Source organism: Melospiza georgiana, chromosome 29 (assembly GCF_028018845.1).
Source record: "Melospiza georgiana isolate bMelGeo1 chromosome 29, bMelGeo1.pri, whole genome shotgun sequence".
NCBI classification, from domain to species: domain Eukaryota; kingdom Metazoa; phylum Chordata; class Aves; order Passeriformes; family Passerellidae; genus Melospiza; species Melospiza georgiana.
Window position 1 is genome coordinate 615,856 of NC_080458.1, and position 17,671 is coordinate 633,526.

Genomic DNA, 17,671 nt, shown 5'->3' on the forward strand with positions numbered 1-17,671 from the left:
CTTCCAAGGGAGGTGGTCATGGGTCAGGGGAAGGCTACACAGAACACCCTGTGCTCCCCATTTCCTCTCCCAGTACCCCCAAGGGCTCCCCCATCCCTTTGCTTGTACTTGCAGGGGTTCCCCAGCCCCATCCAAGTGCCCAAGTACCCTCAGGGACTGCCCCATTCTCTCCCCACAGTGCTTGCAGTACACACAGGGCTTCCCCATTCCCCCTCCCACTACCCCTGTCCCATCCCGCTGTAAAAGGTGGAGTCGGGGAGGATCCTTGCTGAAAGGTTTCTCAGATGAAAATGAAGCACAAAAGTGGCAATATTATATCTGAGAACTGTCTTTTGATAAAGGAGGATAAGCATTCGTACCGAAGGGGGAGAGAAGGGAGTAGAACGGGAAAAGGATAGAGAGAGAAACAGAAGACAGGGACAGCGTTACCACAAGAAGCCCAGGCGCTCTGTGGGCACCAGCTCGGCAGATGGAGTGTGTGTGCTGCAAGCCAGGGTGAGCCCACATGGCGTTTGTGAGTGGCTGGGCGTGATTTCCAAGGATGGCACCTGCGTGTCTCTGGCATGGGCAAGCGATGGCTGCGGGCTGGCTGCTGCGGGCTGGCTGGGGGCTGGTGCCGCGGCACTGGTGGCTCTGGGCTGGCTGCCGCGGGCTGGGGCTGCGGTGGGCAGGTGCAGCAGGCTTGGGGCTGTGGGCAGCATGGGAAACATGGCAGAGGAGGCAGGTGGGTGCAGGCAGCATCTGCTCCATCAGGGAAAGCAATGAAGGAATGTCCAGGATGAGCAGGACTGAGCTGCCTCGGGGAAGCAGCGAAGCAGGGAAGAACGGATACGGAGAGGGAAGAAGGACCAGGGAGGAAAAGGCAGCGGGGAAGTATCGGTGATAGTTTTTTCCAGTGTCCGGGAGAGATGATGCATCTGACTCCATCCTATCAGAAGGCTAATAAATTACTTTATTGTACTATAATAATCTATCTTATATTACATTACATCTAAACTGAATCTGCCAAGCACTTCACTCCACTGCACACAATCTGATGACTTTCAGCCGACAGTCCCCACAAACACACACACACCTGGATTCAACTGGTCAGTGAATCAAAACACAGTGAATCAAAACACCAGAATCCAATGACAAATTCCCTTCAGATAAACAATCTTCCACAATGCATTCCATTTGTGAACAACACAGGAGCAGTAAATGAGAATTGTTTGGATCATTCTTTGCTTCTCCCAGGTTCAGAGAATGTGAATCCCATGGGGAGGAGGGCGAATCTGACCCTCCGAGCAAGCCCCTGATCTCCCTGAAACCCAAAGCAAAACGCTCCTGTTGTGTCACAGTTTGATGCTTTTATTTGCAGAGTCCTTCCAGAGCCCGATTTTCCCGGGCATTTTTTCCCAGGCATCTGTCCCATCATCCAGTAGGGGTCACTCACAGCCCGATCACTGGCAGCTTTCTCTCCCGATTCTCTGTCGTTTGAAGCCTCGCCCGGGACAGGGCTCCCAGCACATGTACAACCCACAGAGTCATTTTTCACCTCATGTGTAACATATGTTGAGACATAAATGCAAATCAGATTTGTTCCTCTTAACCCCCATGTGCTTAGTGGCTCTGCAATCCCCCTCCTGGTGCACCCATTAAAGTGGCTTACTGGTGCCTGTCCCAGTTCCAAGGGGGCACAGCACCCGGTTCCCTGTTCCTAGGAAAAAAATGCAGCTCTTTGGTTAAACTGGCAGAACCGGTGTTTCTTTGTTCAGCTCTATCAAGGAAGCTGAACAAGGTGGGAACCTCCCTTGCAATGGAAAATACGACCCCCTTCTCTCTGAACTATTGTAACTTTGAAATTATGGGACTTTCAGGTAAAGATGTGGGAACAGGAATAACAGTTGTTTACTGGTATGTGCTGTGAGAAACAAGTTAATGGAAGTTGACTTTCACTGGACATTAAAAGAATTGATATAACATTATTGATTATATTGTTGATTAAATATTGTGATGTTGTTGGGACAGTGATGTGTATTGTGGAGCGGCTGATGTTGTTGTGTCCATCCAAGGGTGGGGCCCAGCCATGGCCCAGCCCCACTGCACAGGGATGGCCATTGCCCAGCCCTGCTCTGCCCAGCCCCAGGTGGCAGCCAGCACCTGAGGGTCCCCCCTGCCCCCTTGGCTTTGATTCCGGCCACTTTAGAGCTGGATGGGAAATTGAGGAGAGCCATTCCCAGCAGCATTCCAGGAGCAGCTTCCTCTGATAAATCCCTTTTTTTGGGAATGTGGAAGGGGGTCTACCCAGAGCAGGAGGTTCTGGCATTTCCCACTACAGGATAGAAGAGTCTCTTGTTCCCTCATTCCATGGGAAGGTTCTGGTGGGAAAAGCTTTGGATTCAATGGGTGGAAGGTGGAGGTTGGATTTCTCATGGAATTCCTCTCCCACCCCTTTCCCAGGGAGCTGGGAAGAAGCTCCCCAGCCCAGTGCAGCATTCCCTGGATATAATGGAGGCAGTGTGGAAAACATCTCGTCCACCAGCTGGGCTGGGATCTGAATTCTTCTATTGGGAACAACAGAGCTGCTGGCAAAGGCTGGGACATCCTGGAATCTCTGAATCTTCCAGTTGGAGGAGCAGAGCTGCTGGCAAAGCATGAGGACGAAGCAGAATTCCCATCACGCCAACATGGATGAGCAAGGGCTCCATGACATAGAAAACATTCCGGGGTTCCTGTTCTGACAGGGATTGAGTCATTTTCCACCAGGATTTGGGAAAATTCCCTGACTTTGGGTCTGTCAGGGGAATTCACTGTGAGGAACTGGGCAAGGAGCATCCTGGAGATGGAGACCCCTGGGAATGGATGGGGTGCATGAAGGATCTAAGAAATTCCAGAGGATATGAATAGGAGAGGGGAGGGAAAAGGGGGGAAAAGGGGAAAAGGGGAAAGAAAAAATGGGAAGAGAAATCAGCTGGTGATCAAAGAGATATTAGCTTCCACTTCCAATCCATTTCCTAAATTTTCCAAGGTTAAAGACCCCTCAGAGCTTCTGGACAAGGAAATTCCCACTGCCTGTTCCTGGGGTGAATTCCCAGCAGTGCCTTTGGTGAGCAGAACACTGGGAATGTGCCGAGCCAGCAGCTCCCACTGCAGTGCAGAGACCATTCCAGACCTTTCCAAGGCAGAGCTGGCTTCTCCCATCCCACAAAATGGAAATTGAGCCCACAGAGAGAGGGACAGTCCAACCTCCTAAGGGAAAAGCCTTTGGCCTCACCCATGAATGCTGGGAAGACATCAATTCCAGAGATTATTCCATCAAAATCTGACACCTTCCCAGTGCTGCACCTGTTCCAGAGGTTTCTCTCCAGCAGGAATGAGTCTGGTGGGATCCAGGATGCCCCAGCCCTGCCCACCCCACCTAAATCCGCCCCTTTTCCCACTCAGTGTTAGGGATAAATCCCTTTTCCCTCCATTCTGTCCTGCCTCAAACAGCTCCAGAGCTTCTCTTCCTGGTGGATTGGTGCTTACTCAAGAGGTCAATTAGCTCCCATTTTCTGTCCATGCAGATTCCAGAGCATTCCAGAGCCTGGGAAGACACAGGGAGGAGCTGGATGCTGGATCAGGGAGGGAAGGATGGAAAAAGGACCCGGAGCATCCGTTGGTGTCAGATAAGGATGGGGAAGAGTGGGCTTTTCATGGAAAACACACTTGGATGAGTGATCTCCAGGGTTTTACTGGATAGGGATGAGCTGTGGAGTGCCAGAGCCACAGGTGAGTGTCCACATCCCAAATATCTCCCATAAATCCCAGCAGAAATCCCTCAGGAGCAGAACAACCTCCTTGCTCAGGCTCTTCCTCCCCAAAAATTCCCCTCCTCGGGGCCGGTCTGCTGGGAATTCCAGGAGGTGGGAAGGAAATCCTGCATGGAATCAACACCCTGAACATCCCAAATCCACCCAGGCAGCTCCTCCCGGAGCTCCAGGGCCTGGATTTTGGGGAGTTCCCTCTGGAGGAACCGGGATGGCCGGGAGAGCGGATTTCCCTCCCCGATCCCGCTGCTCCCATGAAAAGAAGGGAAATCAGAGCTATTTTGGGACTCCTGGCTTATTTTTCCTCCTCCAGGAATTCCAGGAGTTGGGACTTTCACAGAGCTGAGGAAAATGAGGGGGCTTTCATGCTGCCAGAACAGGGATGAGACTTGGGAATTTTGGGGCGGTTTCTGCAGAAAAATATGGGAATGCTGGGCTATGGGAATTGGGTAATCTTGAAATATTGAAAAATAGGGATATTGGAATATGGGAACATTGAATTATGGGAATATTGGTATATTGGAATATAGGGAAATAGGAATACGGCAGTGTTGGAATACTGGGATATTGAAATAGCAAAATACTGGAATATTGAAATACTGGAATATTGAAATATTGGAAGGCAGGATTACTGAAACTGAAAAATAGGAATACTAAAATATTGGAATATTGATATATTGGAACACAGGAATACTGAAATATTGAAATATAGGAATCTTGAAATATTGGTGCACAGGAATACTGAAATATAGGAATATTGAATTACTGGGATGCAAGGCTGTTGGGAAATTGAAATACTGGAATGCAGGAACACTGGATTATGGAAATATTGGGATATAGGAATACTGGTGGAATATTGAATATTAGAATACATAAATATTGGAATATTGAATATTGGGATACCTAAATACTGGAATAGGGCAAGAGCCAACCTGTCAGCCCTACAGGACAGAGGGACTAATTAAAGCCACCACTCCCAGGAAATAAACGGATAAACCAAGAGGAAATTCCCAATCCTTCCACCTCCCATAGGGATACCAGGATTGGGAGACCATAAGCAAACCCCCTTCATTAACCATCATTAACCCCAGGGCTTAATTATTTCACACACCATCCCCCAGCCCTCACCTGAGACCAGCCACTGAACCCCAAAATTCCAGCACCAAGCTCCAAACCTCTCTCTCATGCCAAACACAGCTTTCTTAATGTTCCCCAAAACACTCAAAAATGAGGGAAAATTTCATCCCAGTGCCCACAAAACCCTCCCCCCTCAGCCTGGGAATGCTGCTCCCCCAATTGGCACATCCCGGTACAGAATTTCTCCTGCTCCCAGTACTTCTCCTGCATGGAAAAATCAAAGAATCGGGAATTTGGGTCAGCTGGGATAGAGCCAAATCCCAGCTGGGATTTCTGCGGGATTCGCCGGCCACGGGCAGGTCCTGACAGCCCCTCACACCCCTTGGACTTCCAGAGCTGGCAGCAAAACATTCCTGCAGCTCGGAAATCCCTGGAATTAATCAGTAATTGGACTTAACCGACCCAGAGCGAAGTGCGACAGTGGGAGGATCTGGAGGGATCCCTGAAAACCAAACCCTACGCTGGGGTTTGAGGGATTTCAGCCACAAAGTTTAAGGACATTTTTTGGGGAAAGAAAGATGAGTTTCCACACAGCAGGAATATTCCCATGGGAAGGTGTTTTCTGGGGCAAAGTTACAATATTGGGTGTTAAAAAGCAGCAGCTGGAAAACACAAGAGCCAGGAATGGGAAGGAAGTGTCTGCAGGTTGGAATCCAAGGGGTTTATCCCTAAAAATGCTCCTTTGCCCTCCCCAGGATGGTCCTCACACTGAAATCCAAGGGGTTTACCCCTGAAAATTCCCTCCCAACCTTCTCAGGAGGGTCCCCACATTGAAATTCAAGGGTTCCCTCTTGAGAGGCTCCTGTAAGACCCCCCCCCCAAAACCCCCAGCAAGGGTTGTGGGGCTCAGTCTGGGCTCAGCACCCCCCTCAGGACCCCCCAAATTCCCCTCAAGGGCTGGGGGCTCATGATACCCTCAGCAAGGCACCTTCAGCCACCTCAAGACCCCCCCTTTTGGACCCCCTAAACCTCACCAAGGGATCCTCTGCCCCCTTGATGCCTCCTCAGGATCCCCCCAAATTCCCACCAAGGGCTGGGGGTCTAAACCCCTTCTCACAACATGCCCACCAAGGAACCCTCATCCCCCTCAGGACCCGCCAAATTCCCACCAAGGGCTAGGGGTCCCAACCCCTTCTCATGACGTCCTCACCAAGGAACCTTCAGCCCCCTCATGACCCCCTAAATCGCCACCAAGGGTCAGGGGCTCCCCCTCCTCCCCAGTCACACCCTCACCAGGGGACTCTCAGAGCCTGCAACACCCCCAAACCTCACCAAAGGACCCTCAGCCTCCTCAGGATTCCCCCCAGACCCCCAGCAAGGGCCAGGGGTCCCAGTCCCTCCTCATCACATGATCCTCAGCCTCCTCACGACCCCCCAAAACCTCCCAATGTCCGGGGGTCCCAATCCCCCTCATGACCCCCTCACCCAAAGCCCCGCAGAGCCCCTCAGAACCCCAACACCGCACCAAGGGCTCGGTGTCCTCTCAGCCCGCATCCCCAGAGCCCCCTCATGGCCACCAGAGCCCCCTCATCGCACCCAAAGCCCCCTCAGGACCCCCATTCCCGCTCCCCCGGGACTGCCCCTGTGTGTGGGGTGCATTCCCGGGCCCGGCTGCAGGGGGGCTGTGGCTGGGTGGCCCTCCCGTGCTCACTGCTCCTTGCAGGCCGGGTCCCCCTTGCGCACCCCGGCGCGGTCGACAGCCCCTCCGCCCAGCAGGGCGCTGACGCTCTGCAGCGGCGCATACAGCTTGCTATTGATGCTGCATGAAATGAACAGGGCAGGGGACTTTTTCTCCTTTTAATGCCTTTGTGAAAAGTGATCAGCTCAAGGTTGGGAGGCTCGACCGGTCTGTGGCTTCTCCGTCATTGCTCCCAAGGGCAGTCAGAAGAGAAGAAACGTGCAGCTTTGTGCCCTAAGAGAGCAGAGTTTGGAGCACCGTCCTCACAAGACCAGCAGGGTTATACCCCCTATTTCTCTCAACTTTCAGGTTTTGCTGTCCCGAGGTCTTGGCTCCAGCTGAGGTCTTTGCTCAGAGCGAGAGGCAACAAAAGTTCTCAGCATCTCTGCAGGCCCGGTACTTTGTTCCTCACATCCAGACATAATTCTGATCTCTTAATTCTGTGTTGGCTCGTTCTTTGGGGGTCTTTTTGGTAAGTGTGGTTAAGTGGCTTCCCATGGCATGCTGGTTCTGAAGTTATTTTGCATGCCCTCTGATGCCCCCTACCATATCCCCTCCTCTCACTGTCTGGGGAGAAGGGCTGTCAACTTAGCCACAGGCAGGGCCTTACCGATACAAAAGAAGTAGTTAACGAAAACAACCGGTGATTACAATAACAAACAGGTAGAACTCCACCTTGGCAGCAACTGGTCCAACCTGTTCACTTTGCAACCTTTTTACAAAAAAAATGGGTAGCCTTTTTTTACTCGTAACACCATGCAGCTGCTCACCTGCGCTCATTTGCCCACGGACGTTAAAGCCATAACCCAGCTTGGACTTGACAATGTGGACGACGTGGGGCCTGCCCGGGGATCCTTCCCTGGCCCTGCTCCACACCCCCGGCCGAGCTTCCCCCTCCTCGTCCGCCATCTTGGCATTCGCTCACGGCGCGTGTCACGAGAGCAGGCCCGTGACGGCCACCGTAGAAACCCGCCCCTCCCGTCCGCTCTGTGGGGAGCGATGGGAAATGAACTCCACAGAGCGGTCGAGCACCATACCACGCCGCGGGCCATGGGGGTGCTGGAAAATGTAGTCAGAGAGACGGAGAGGTGGAGACAGGGCAGCGCATGCGCTGTGGGGGGTGTGGGAACAGGGGTGTTGCCATGGGAACAGGGAGAGGTGGGCATGGGAATGGGGGCTACAGGTGCCATGGGCCTGGGGGGGGCTGTTACTGTGGGAATGGGCAGATGTAGGCATGGGAATGAGATGCTGTTTCCATCGTAATGATTGGGCTGTAGGGGTGGGAACCGGGAGGAAGGTGTTGCCATGGGAACAGAAGGTTGTTGCCATGGGACTGGGGGGGGGTCTGAATGCATGAGAACAGGGGGCTGCTGACATGAAAACAGGTGACGGTTGCCATGGAGATAGGATGCTGTTGCTATGAGAATGGGGTGTGCGTTGCCATGGAAACAGAGGGTGCGGTTTCCCTGGGAACTGGCAGGGGGCACTGTTTGTGGCAGTGCTGTGCGGTGACTCCCAAAAATCCTCCAAATCCGACAAGGATCTGCTCAAGAACCTGACAAGGACCCTGCATTTTGGGTCCTATAAGAGGGACAAGGGTCCTATGCCCTCTGACACCAGGGGCAGGAAGGGAGAGCTCCTGGCTGTACTAGGAGCACTGGGAACACTGGAATGGGGAGCACTGGGCAGCCCTACATGGGACCCCCCCCCCACTCGTGGGCAACCCCAAAGCACGGGAGCACAGTATCCTGGTGGGAGGACGCATGGGGAGTGCCCTGGGGCAGGGACCCCAGTGCCCCCAGTGCCCCCAGTGCCACAGCACGCTCTCGTCGTCATGGGGGTCCCCCTGTCCCTTGTGGGGTCCCAACAGCTCCGCTTTGGTACCTTGTGGATCATGAGGTGGGGCAGTGCCAGGGGACATCCATGGGGACCGTGAGGCTGACACCAATTCTGGGAACCTGGGCGGGGGTGACATCTGTGGGTGACGTATCCCAGGGTAACCTACTCTACACACCCCCTGCCCACTCAGTGCCCACCACGTGGGTGTTGAGACCAGCCCCCTCCTCCATGGGGGGCCCTGTGGGGGTAGGGGGGGATCTGGGAGGTTTGTGAGGAGGGGGAAAGGGGAGTCCCAGCCAGAGCCTCCAACTCACCTGTCCTGGAATTTCTTAGTTTCTGCAAGGAAAAGGGGAGGGGGTGACGGTGGGGACCCCGGGACCCCTGAACCTTCCAGGGACCTTGGCAGCTCCAACCACCCATAGGACCCCCAAATCCCCACTGCAGCCCCAATTCCTAGAGGACTCTGGACTCCCCCAAGAAAATCTGAGCACCCCTGAAGCCCCCCAGAACTTTTACACCACTGAAGGGTCCCCAACCCCCGTGGTACCCCTCACCCTCTGAGTCCCCAGAATCACAAGCCTGGCAGGGAGGGGCACCCCCCAAACCCCCCAGGATCCCAAAAACATCCCCCAACATCCTTGCACATCCTAGTGCCACCTCAGTGTTCCACAAGGCCCATCTGGGATGGCCCTGAAGTCAAACCAAGACCCTCCAAATTCCACCCAGATCCCCCAGGACCCCCAGCCGAGGTCACTGCAGGCTGAGTGTCCCCCAGCTCAGGGGCCCTGGGTGCTACTCATCTCAGCCCCTACTCTGGGGGCTCCCCCTCACTCCAGGACACCCATCCCCTCCATTGTCACCCGCCCCTGCAGTGCCACCAGTGACAGCCCCCAATGACAGCCAGGAGCAGGAGCAGGAACGGGAGGGTCCTGCCGACATTCACAGCCACTGCTGGGGACAGAGGGAGACACATTGGGGTCACCCTGAACCATGGGGGTCATGAACATCCTGGTGGCCATGTGTTATCCCACCTGTGACCCAGGGTGAGCCAGGTGTCACCTCCAGTGCCAGCTCTGGGCTGAGTGCCTGGAACACGTGGTGCCCGTCCTGTCCCAGCTGGTTGGTGGCCACACACTGGTAGGTGCCCAAATGTCCCACATCGATGTCCCTGAGCTCCAGGAGGGGACCCTGGGCCACCTCCTTCCTGTTGTGCAGCCAGGGGAAGGTGACAGGGGCTGAGCCCACCTGCACCAAGCAGCGCAGGGTCACATTGTCACCTGCACACACCAGGTGTGCCAGGGGACCGGGGATGATGGCGTTGTCCATGGGCACTGTGGGGACACAGACTTGGCACTGGGCAAGGTGGGATGGGGGTGATGTGGGTGAGGTCACTCACAGCCTGAGGGTCCTGCTCACCCAGGACGGTGACATTCAGGGGGTCAATCTCAGCCACGCTGTCCCCGTTGCTGACCTGGCACCGGTACTGGCCTCTGTCATTGTCCCCAATGTGGTGCAGCTCCAGGCCGGGACTGGTGCCCAGCAGTGCCCCCAGCCCTCCTGGTGCCAGGAGCAGGACATGGGACCTGTCCCCATAGCCACTGCGCAGCTCAGCACCAGGGGGTCCCTGAGTGCCACCTGTCCCCCAGAGGCTGTGCTGACAAGGACACCCCTGAGGGCGGGACTCCTGTGGGAGGGGGACACAGGAGGGATTGGGGACCCAGGACAGGCAGGGGGACACAGGAGGGGAAAGAGGGGATTGGATGGGAGCAGACAGGATCCCAGTGAGCAGAAGGGGACCCTGGGAGGCATGCTGGGACCTGGGGACAATGGCGAGATCCCATGGAAAGGTGGAGAGACCCAGGCAGGGATGGGGAATCACAAGTGAGACTGAAAAGACTCAGGGAATGATTTGAGGTTTAGAGATGGGCAGGTAGACCCAGGGAAGGAAGGGAGGCGAGAGGGTGACACAGGGAGGAGTAAAGGGAGGGATGAAGGATTCAGGCAGTGGTGGGGAAACCCTTGGAGGATGATGGGCTTCCCTGTCCCCATCCTTGCACTCACTGTGCACTGTCACTGTCACCAGTTCTGACTCCTTCCACTGGAACACTAAATGGCTCACATAGCCCTTGCAGCGGTAGCAGCCACTGTGGTTCAGCTGCAGTGGGGACAGGGACAGCTCAGTCCCATCATGGGGCCCCTTCAGATGCTTCTCTTCATGGTAGAAGTAAATGTCACTGAGCGGTTTGTTCTCCCTGACCTAGCAGAGCAGTGTCAGCATGTCCCCCTCCAGCAGCGCCTGTGCGACCTCCTGCAGCACCAGCCAGCCTGAGGGACAGAGGGGTACTTGTCACACTGTAGGTCCCATTTTCATGGGGATTTCCCCATTGGATCCCACCCAATTCCAACATGAGTTTTCCCCGCTCTGAGATGCTCTGGGATGTCCCCAGAGCAGGGGACAGGCTCTGGTCACACAGGAGGCGACCCATGGAGCTGAGCCCACCCAGAGCCCTTGGGGTCACTGTGGGGGCCAGCCTGGGGCTCAACCCAAACCCCCCTAACCATCTGAGACTGTCATGGGGGGGCTGCACCCGGTGCCGGGTCTGTCATACCAGTAGGTGCCTTCCATGTTGATAGAGAAGTTGTCAGGTCCCTCCTGCCCCCAGTGCTGTACTTGTACCAGGTGGTGGCACCGGTGTTCCTCGAGCCCTGGCAGGTCAGCATCACCCGGTCCCACAGCACCGCCGGCCTCCAGGGGGGCTCCACGAGGAGCTGGGTGGTCTGGGCACCTGTGGGTGAAAGCGGACACCAGCCTGCCAGGGCCAGTGTGGGGCTGGGGACGGAAGGATGGGGCCATGGCATCTCCCAAGGACTCACTAGCAAGGCCAAGGGTCTGGGCTGGAAGGGAGAAGGGACAGGGCTCAGTGGGGGTGGCACTGTGGGGACAGAGGCACCTGGGGCACAGGGTGTGGGGGATATCCCATACTGTCCCTGTGGGGACAGCAGTTCTTGTGGGAAAATGCTTGGGAGTGTTCCCCAAAAGATTTGGTAAGGCACGGGGACATGTCTGTGTCACAGCCACCTGTGCACCACATCCATATGGCACAGACACCTTGGGAACAGGGACACCGAGGCCACTCTGGGCTGAGGCAGAACATGGGGACACTGTGGACACCCTGGGCATGAGGACACCACGGACACAGCCCATGCTGGTGCCCAGGTCACCTCCACAAGCTCACGATTCCATCCCCATGGTCCCATCCCCATGGCCACATCCTCACCGTTGTTGTCTCCTTGTGTCCCTGCATCCCAGTTCCCTTGTCCCTATGACCAGAGCTACCTGAGCCCAAAGGTGCCAGTCCCCACATCCCTGTCCCCACATCCCCATCCCCAAATTCCTGCCTCCCTATTCTTGTCCCCAAAGCCACCCTACAACCCCAGTCCCACCAAGGTCCACTGTGGGTAACATGGACTGGCACTGCTGGCATTGGGGACCTCAGGGGACCCTGCAGCCCCCCCTGTGCCCCCTGCCCTACCCATCCCAGGGGTGTCAGGCCCGTGCCCGGGGCATTCACCCCACAGGAGCAGCGCCACCTTCCCAGCCACCCCAGTGTCCCCAGCCATGTGCACTGGCTGTCACTCACTGCTGTGGCCACCACTCCCCTGGCTGGCGGCTTTTTGGATGAAGGGGAAGGAAGCAAGGTCAGGTCCTTCTCTACATGGAGATGGCCCTTGGTGGGGGCAGGGTGGCCGCAAGCTGGGCACGGGCTGTAGGGAGGGTGTGGAGACAGTCTGGGGACATAGGTGGGGCTGTTGTTGCCAGGAGGGGGGGGCTCAGGGGATGTGAGGCACCAACGATGGCTTTTGCAGGAGATTGGGAGTCCAGGGGAATTGGGGTCACCATGTCTGGGGACATTCAGGGATTCCCTGAACATGGTCCCCCGAGATTTGGGGTCATGGCATGTGGGTGGCAGGGTTGGGGGTGCAGGGGGAAAAAGGGGGGCCTTGGGAATAGGGGTTCTGCGGGAAGAAGCAGCCCATGGGATGGGATCAAGGCAATGGTGGTGCTGGGCAATGGTAATCTGGGGATGGGGGTCCCCAGGGAGGAGAGAAACCAAGGCAATGGTGGTCCCATGGTTGGGTTCCCAGGGGAATGGGGGTGCCAGGGATGGGCAGTGGCTGGGTGGGCACAGGGCAAGATAAGGAGAAGTCAAATAAACCCTTCAATACACCTCACTCCTGTTAAAAATAACTATGTTGTCATTGGTTTTCACTATTATATTTGTTTTTCCAAATTATTTTGATATAATACAGGTTGTAATCAATTTTAACTGCTTTTGATACACTACAATTTGTCGGTCTTCTTACCCTAATCCCTGTGAAGAACATATATTTTGGTGTGATAAATACATAATAGTTTAGGCTCTCACAAAATATCAAGATAGAGACAATTTGATGTGTGTTATAACATCACCTTTTGCAGAAGTAGCTAATGCCTTCATTTGTGTAACTAAGTGATAATGGTGAGAATAACTCAGATAATTTTGTGAAATAGATATTGTTGATTTAATGTACTGGTGGAGTATCTCATCATTATGAGAAGAACACATTGAAAAGTAGCAAGTAAATAAACATCCAAAAGAAGAATGCAAAGAGGAATTTACCACTGACCCTTCTTTTATAAAGAACTGTCAAACCACAGAACAGGGGGGCTTTGTGAGGACATAAAATATATAAATTTACTCTGCAGTATGGTGTGTACTGTATGAAAATAAATCAAAGGTCAAACCAAGCAAAAGAATTCCCAGAACATGTGCACTGGAAAGAATGTTTCAATATCTATAACCCTCCTGAGTATGTATTTTAACCATTACAATGAAAAGCTATGTAAGGAGAATTGCTGTAGTTATGCATGTGCCTCTGGCAGTTTCCAAGCACCCAACACACTTTTTACTGTCCCTTTTATTCCTTATTTTACATTTACAAAATTTAAAGAGTGAGCCTTGTTTCTCACGCAGTTTGACCAAAAAACTGCATTTTGGGTATAATAAGAGGGAAAACGTCATGTGCTCCCCCAGTACTGGGAGAGGGAAGGAGGAGCCCCGTGGGGTGCTGTGAAGAGGAAGAAGAGACTCCTGAGGGTAATCGATGCCCCCAGTGCCCCCCAGTGCCCCCAGTGTCACAGCACATCATTGTAGTCACAGGGGTCCCGCTGTCCCTCCTGGGGTCCTGACAGCTCCGCGTTGGTCACTTGTGGATCCTGAGGAGGAGCAGGGCCGGGGGACACCCGTGGGGGCCCTGAGAGAGACACCGCTTGTGGGGACCTAGTTGGGGGGTGACACCCGTGGGTGATGTGTCCCTGTTCTCCCCTGTACTCACCGCCTGCCCACTCAGTGCCCATGATGTGGGTGTTGAGCACAGCCCCCTCCTCTGGGTGTCCGCAGGACCCCAAGCAGGGAGGGGTACGCGTAAACTCATCCAGGACCCCAGAAAGATCCCAAACATACCTGCACATCCATGCAGGAGCTCCCCAAATCCTCCAGGAGCTCCCAGTGTCACTCCAACATTCCTCAAAGCCCACACAGAGAAGGCCCTGTGGCCCAACCAAGAATCTCAAAATTCCCCCCAAATCCCCCAGGACACCCAGCTGAGGTCACTGCAGGCTCAGTGTCCCCCAGCTGAGGGGCCCTGGCTGCTGCTGATCTCTGCCCCCACTCTGGAGGCTTCCCCTCATTTCAGGATCCTCTTATCCAACCCATTGTCACCCACCATGGTGGTGCCACCAGTGACAGCCCCCGATGACAGCCAGGAGCAGGAGCATGAACAGAAGGGTTCTGCTGACCTTCACAGCCACTGTTGTGGACAGAGAGGACACATCGGGGTCACCCTCAACTGCAGGTGTCCTGAAAGCCCAGCAACCCTGTGTGACCCCACCTGTGACCCAGGGTGAGCCAGGTGTCACTTCCAGGGCCAGCTCTGGGCTGAGTGCCCGGAACACACGGTGTGGGTCCTGTCCCAGCTGGTTTGTGGCCATGCACTGCATGGTGCCCAAATGTCTCACATCGATGTTGCCAAGCTCCAGAAGGGGATCCTGGGCCACCTGCTGCCCATTGTGCAGCCAGATGAAGGTGATAGGGGCTGAGTCCACCTGCACTGAGCAGGGCAGGGTCACGGGGTCACCTGTGCGCACCTGGTGTGCCAGGGGACCAGGGGTGATGGTGGGATTGGCCACGGGCACTGCGGGGACACAGGGCTGAGGGCAAAGGGAGGGGCTGGCAGCTGGTGTAGGGGGTATCGGGATGGGGCATGGATGTGATAGGGGATGTCGGGGATGGGGTCGCACCAGGAATGGTTGACGAGACACAGGGCAGAAGTGGGGGTACCAAAGAAAGAGGAGAAGCTCTGTCCATCCTTGGGACAGTGCACAGGAATCTGTGGAAATGCCTGTGTGTGCCTCAGGGACTGATTCCCTGGTAAACCAACTCCTCCAGCCTGCCCTGAATTCCCCTGCCTGGGCACTCCCTGCTCCTGCTGTGACACCCCTGTTCCCCAGCCTCTCGTGTGCAGCCCCTGCTCAATATTTCCACACTTTTCCCTCTCTTCTGGTGTGCACATCCAGATCACAAACATTCTTTCCACGAGGTTCCAAAGGGCTGCAGGTTTTGTTCAAGAAGGAGAGTGCATGTCAGGTTGTTGAGCAGATTGTTGTGGGATTTGCAGTAGTGCTGGGGCTCTCTCAGTCCCTTGGGCAAAGGGACAAAATGATCAATTGATGCATTTCCAGACTCCTTTCCCCTCAGCTGGCCCTGCAGGGGGAGTTTCCAGCCAGCCCTGCTCTGAAAACCATCAAAGGCCCTCTCAGAGCCACTGCTTGGCCTGTCTTTGGGTCTTGTGCTTCTTGCAGGGCTGAGGAAACCACAGGCAGGCCTTTTTCCACCCACAGAATTCTCACCTCTGCAGCAGCTCTAAATCTGCCAGAATAAAAGCCAAGGGGGCAGGGAAGACCCTCAGGTCCTGACTGTCACCTGGGGCTGGCCAGAGCAGGACTGGGCAATGGCCATCCCTGTGCAGTGGGGCTGGGCCATGGCTGGGCCCCACCCTTGCATTGACAGGGGTCCCCAGGATGTGCCACCCCTGGGACAGGCACCCTGCCAGGAACGTGCAGGGACATTTCTGGAACTGTCACCCTCTGGGACAGGACCCCCCATGCCAGGATACGTCACCCCCGGGGACAGGATTCTCTCAGGACAGGACCCCCCTTGATGTGTCCCCCAGGACAGAACCCCACCCCTTTCCCATCTGAAACTGAGCACAAATGGCCTCTTCCTTCTTGTCTAGGAAAAAGAAAGTGAAAGTGTTGAGGGGACACAGCCCAACACCCCCATCCCCCACAGCCTGCCCACCCTTTCCTGCGTCCCCCACTCCCCATCTTCCCTCTCTCCTGGGTGCCCCCAACCTGTTCTTTGCTCAGGTGTTTCCCAGGATTGCTGTGTCAGGAACTGGGGATGGGGGTACATGGCACAAAAGTGAGGAAAATAGGGAAATAAGAGAAATAAAGAGAGGAAAAAGTCAAGGGCAGGGGTGGGCACAGAGGCACAGCAACCCAGGACCCCCATGTGATACTTCCCCAGGAAATGAGCACCCCAGGGAGGCAGCGCTGGGCCCTGGGTCACCCCGATTTCTGAAGCACCCTGGGAAGGAGCTGTGACCCCTGTGCCCACCCAGCCACTGCGCATCCCTGGCACCCCCATTCCCCTGGGAACCCAACCATGGGACCCCCATTGCCTTGGTCTCTCCTCCCTGGGGACTTCTATCCCAGAACTGCTATTGCCCAGCACCACCATTGCCTTGAGCCCATCCCATGGGCTGCTTCTTCCCCCAGAACCCCTATTTCCAAGGATCCCCTTTTTCCCCCTGCACCCCCAACTCCGGCACCCACATGCCATGACACCAAATCCTTGGGGACCCTGTTTCCACAGCACTCCCATCCCTGAATCCCCCTAGGCATGGAGACCCCAATTCCCCTGGACACCCACCCTTGGTTCCCCACATCCCCTGAGCCCCCCACTCCTGGCAACACCATCGCCAACCATGTCCCCAGACTATCCCAGAATGTCCCTGGCCTGTGCCCAGCTTGTGGCCACCCTGCCCCCACCAAGGGCTACCTACACGTGGGGACGGACGTGACCTCGCTTCCTTCCCCTTCATCCGAAGAGTCACCAGTCAGGGGAGCGGTGGCCACAGCAATGAGTGACAGCAAGTGCACATGGCTGGGGACACCGGGATGGCTGGGAAGGTGGCGCTGCTCCTGTGGGGTGAGTCCCCTGGGCACGGGCCTGACACCCCGGGCATGGGGAGAGGACAGGGCACAGGGGAGCTGTGGGGTCCCCTGAGGTCCCCAGGGTCAGCAGAGCATTGACCCCAGTGTGACCAGAGTCCTGGGGTGGCTTCTGGGGACAGGAACAGGGCTCAGGAATAGGGGAACTGGGATGTGGGGACAGGGGATAGAGATGTTGGGACAAGGATGTTGAAGAAGGAACCTTGGGGCTGGGGCAGCTGTGGGGACAGGGAAACAGTGATGCAGGGACAGGGACAAGAGGACAAGCACCACGCTGATAGGCCATGGAGACAGGTGCCAATGGAATGGGACCATGGGTGCAGGGCCATGGGGATGTGGCTGTGGGGCTGCTGATGTTGACCAGTGTCAGCACAGGGTCCCCATTCCTGAGCATGGGTTGGCCACTGTGTCCCTGCCCTTGAGACATCTGTGCCACACCAATGCCCCCATGGAGACCTTTTGGGGACAGCCCCAACACCCCATATTCCTTGTGCTGCTGTCCCTGCAGTGCCATCCCCCATCCAGCCCTGTCCCTTCTCCCTTTCAGCCCAGACCCTCAGCCTCGCTGGTGAGTCCTCGGGGGATGCCATGACCCGACTCTGCTGTCCTCAGCCCTGCACTGGCCCTGGTAGTCTGGTGTCCCCCTGTCACCCACAGGTGCCCAGACCACCCAGCTCATTGTGGAGTCCCCGTGGAGGCCGGCAGTGCTGTGGGACAGGGTGACACTGACCTGCCAGGGCTCGGGGACTGCCAGTGCTACCACCTGGTACAAGGACAGGGAGCGCTGGGTGCAGGACGGACAGGAAAACATCACTGTCACCAAGAAAGACACCTACCAGTGTGTCAGACCTGGCACCAGGCGCAGTTCCCCCCTGAGAGTCTCAAATGGTG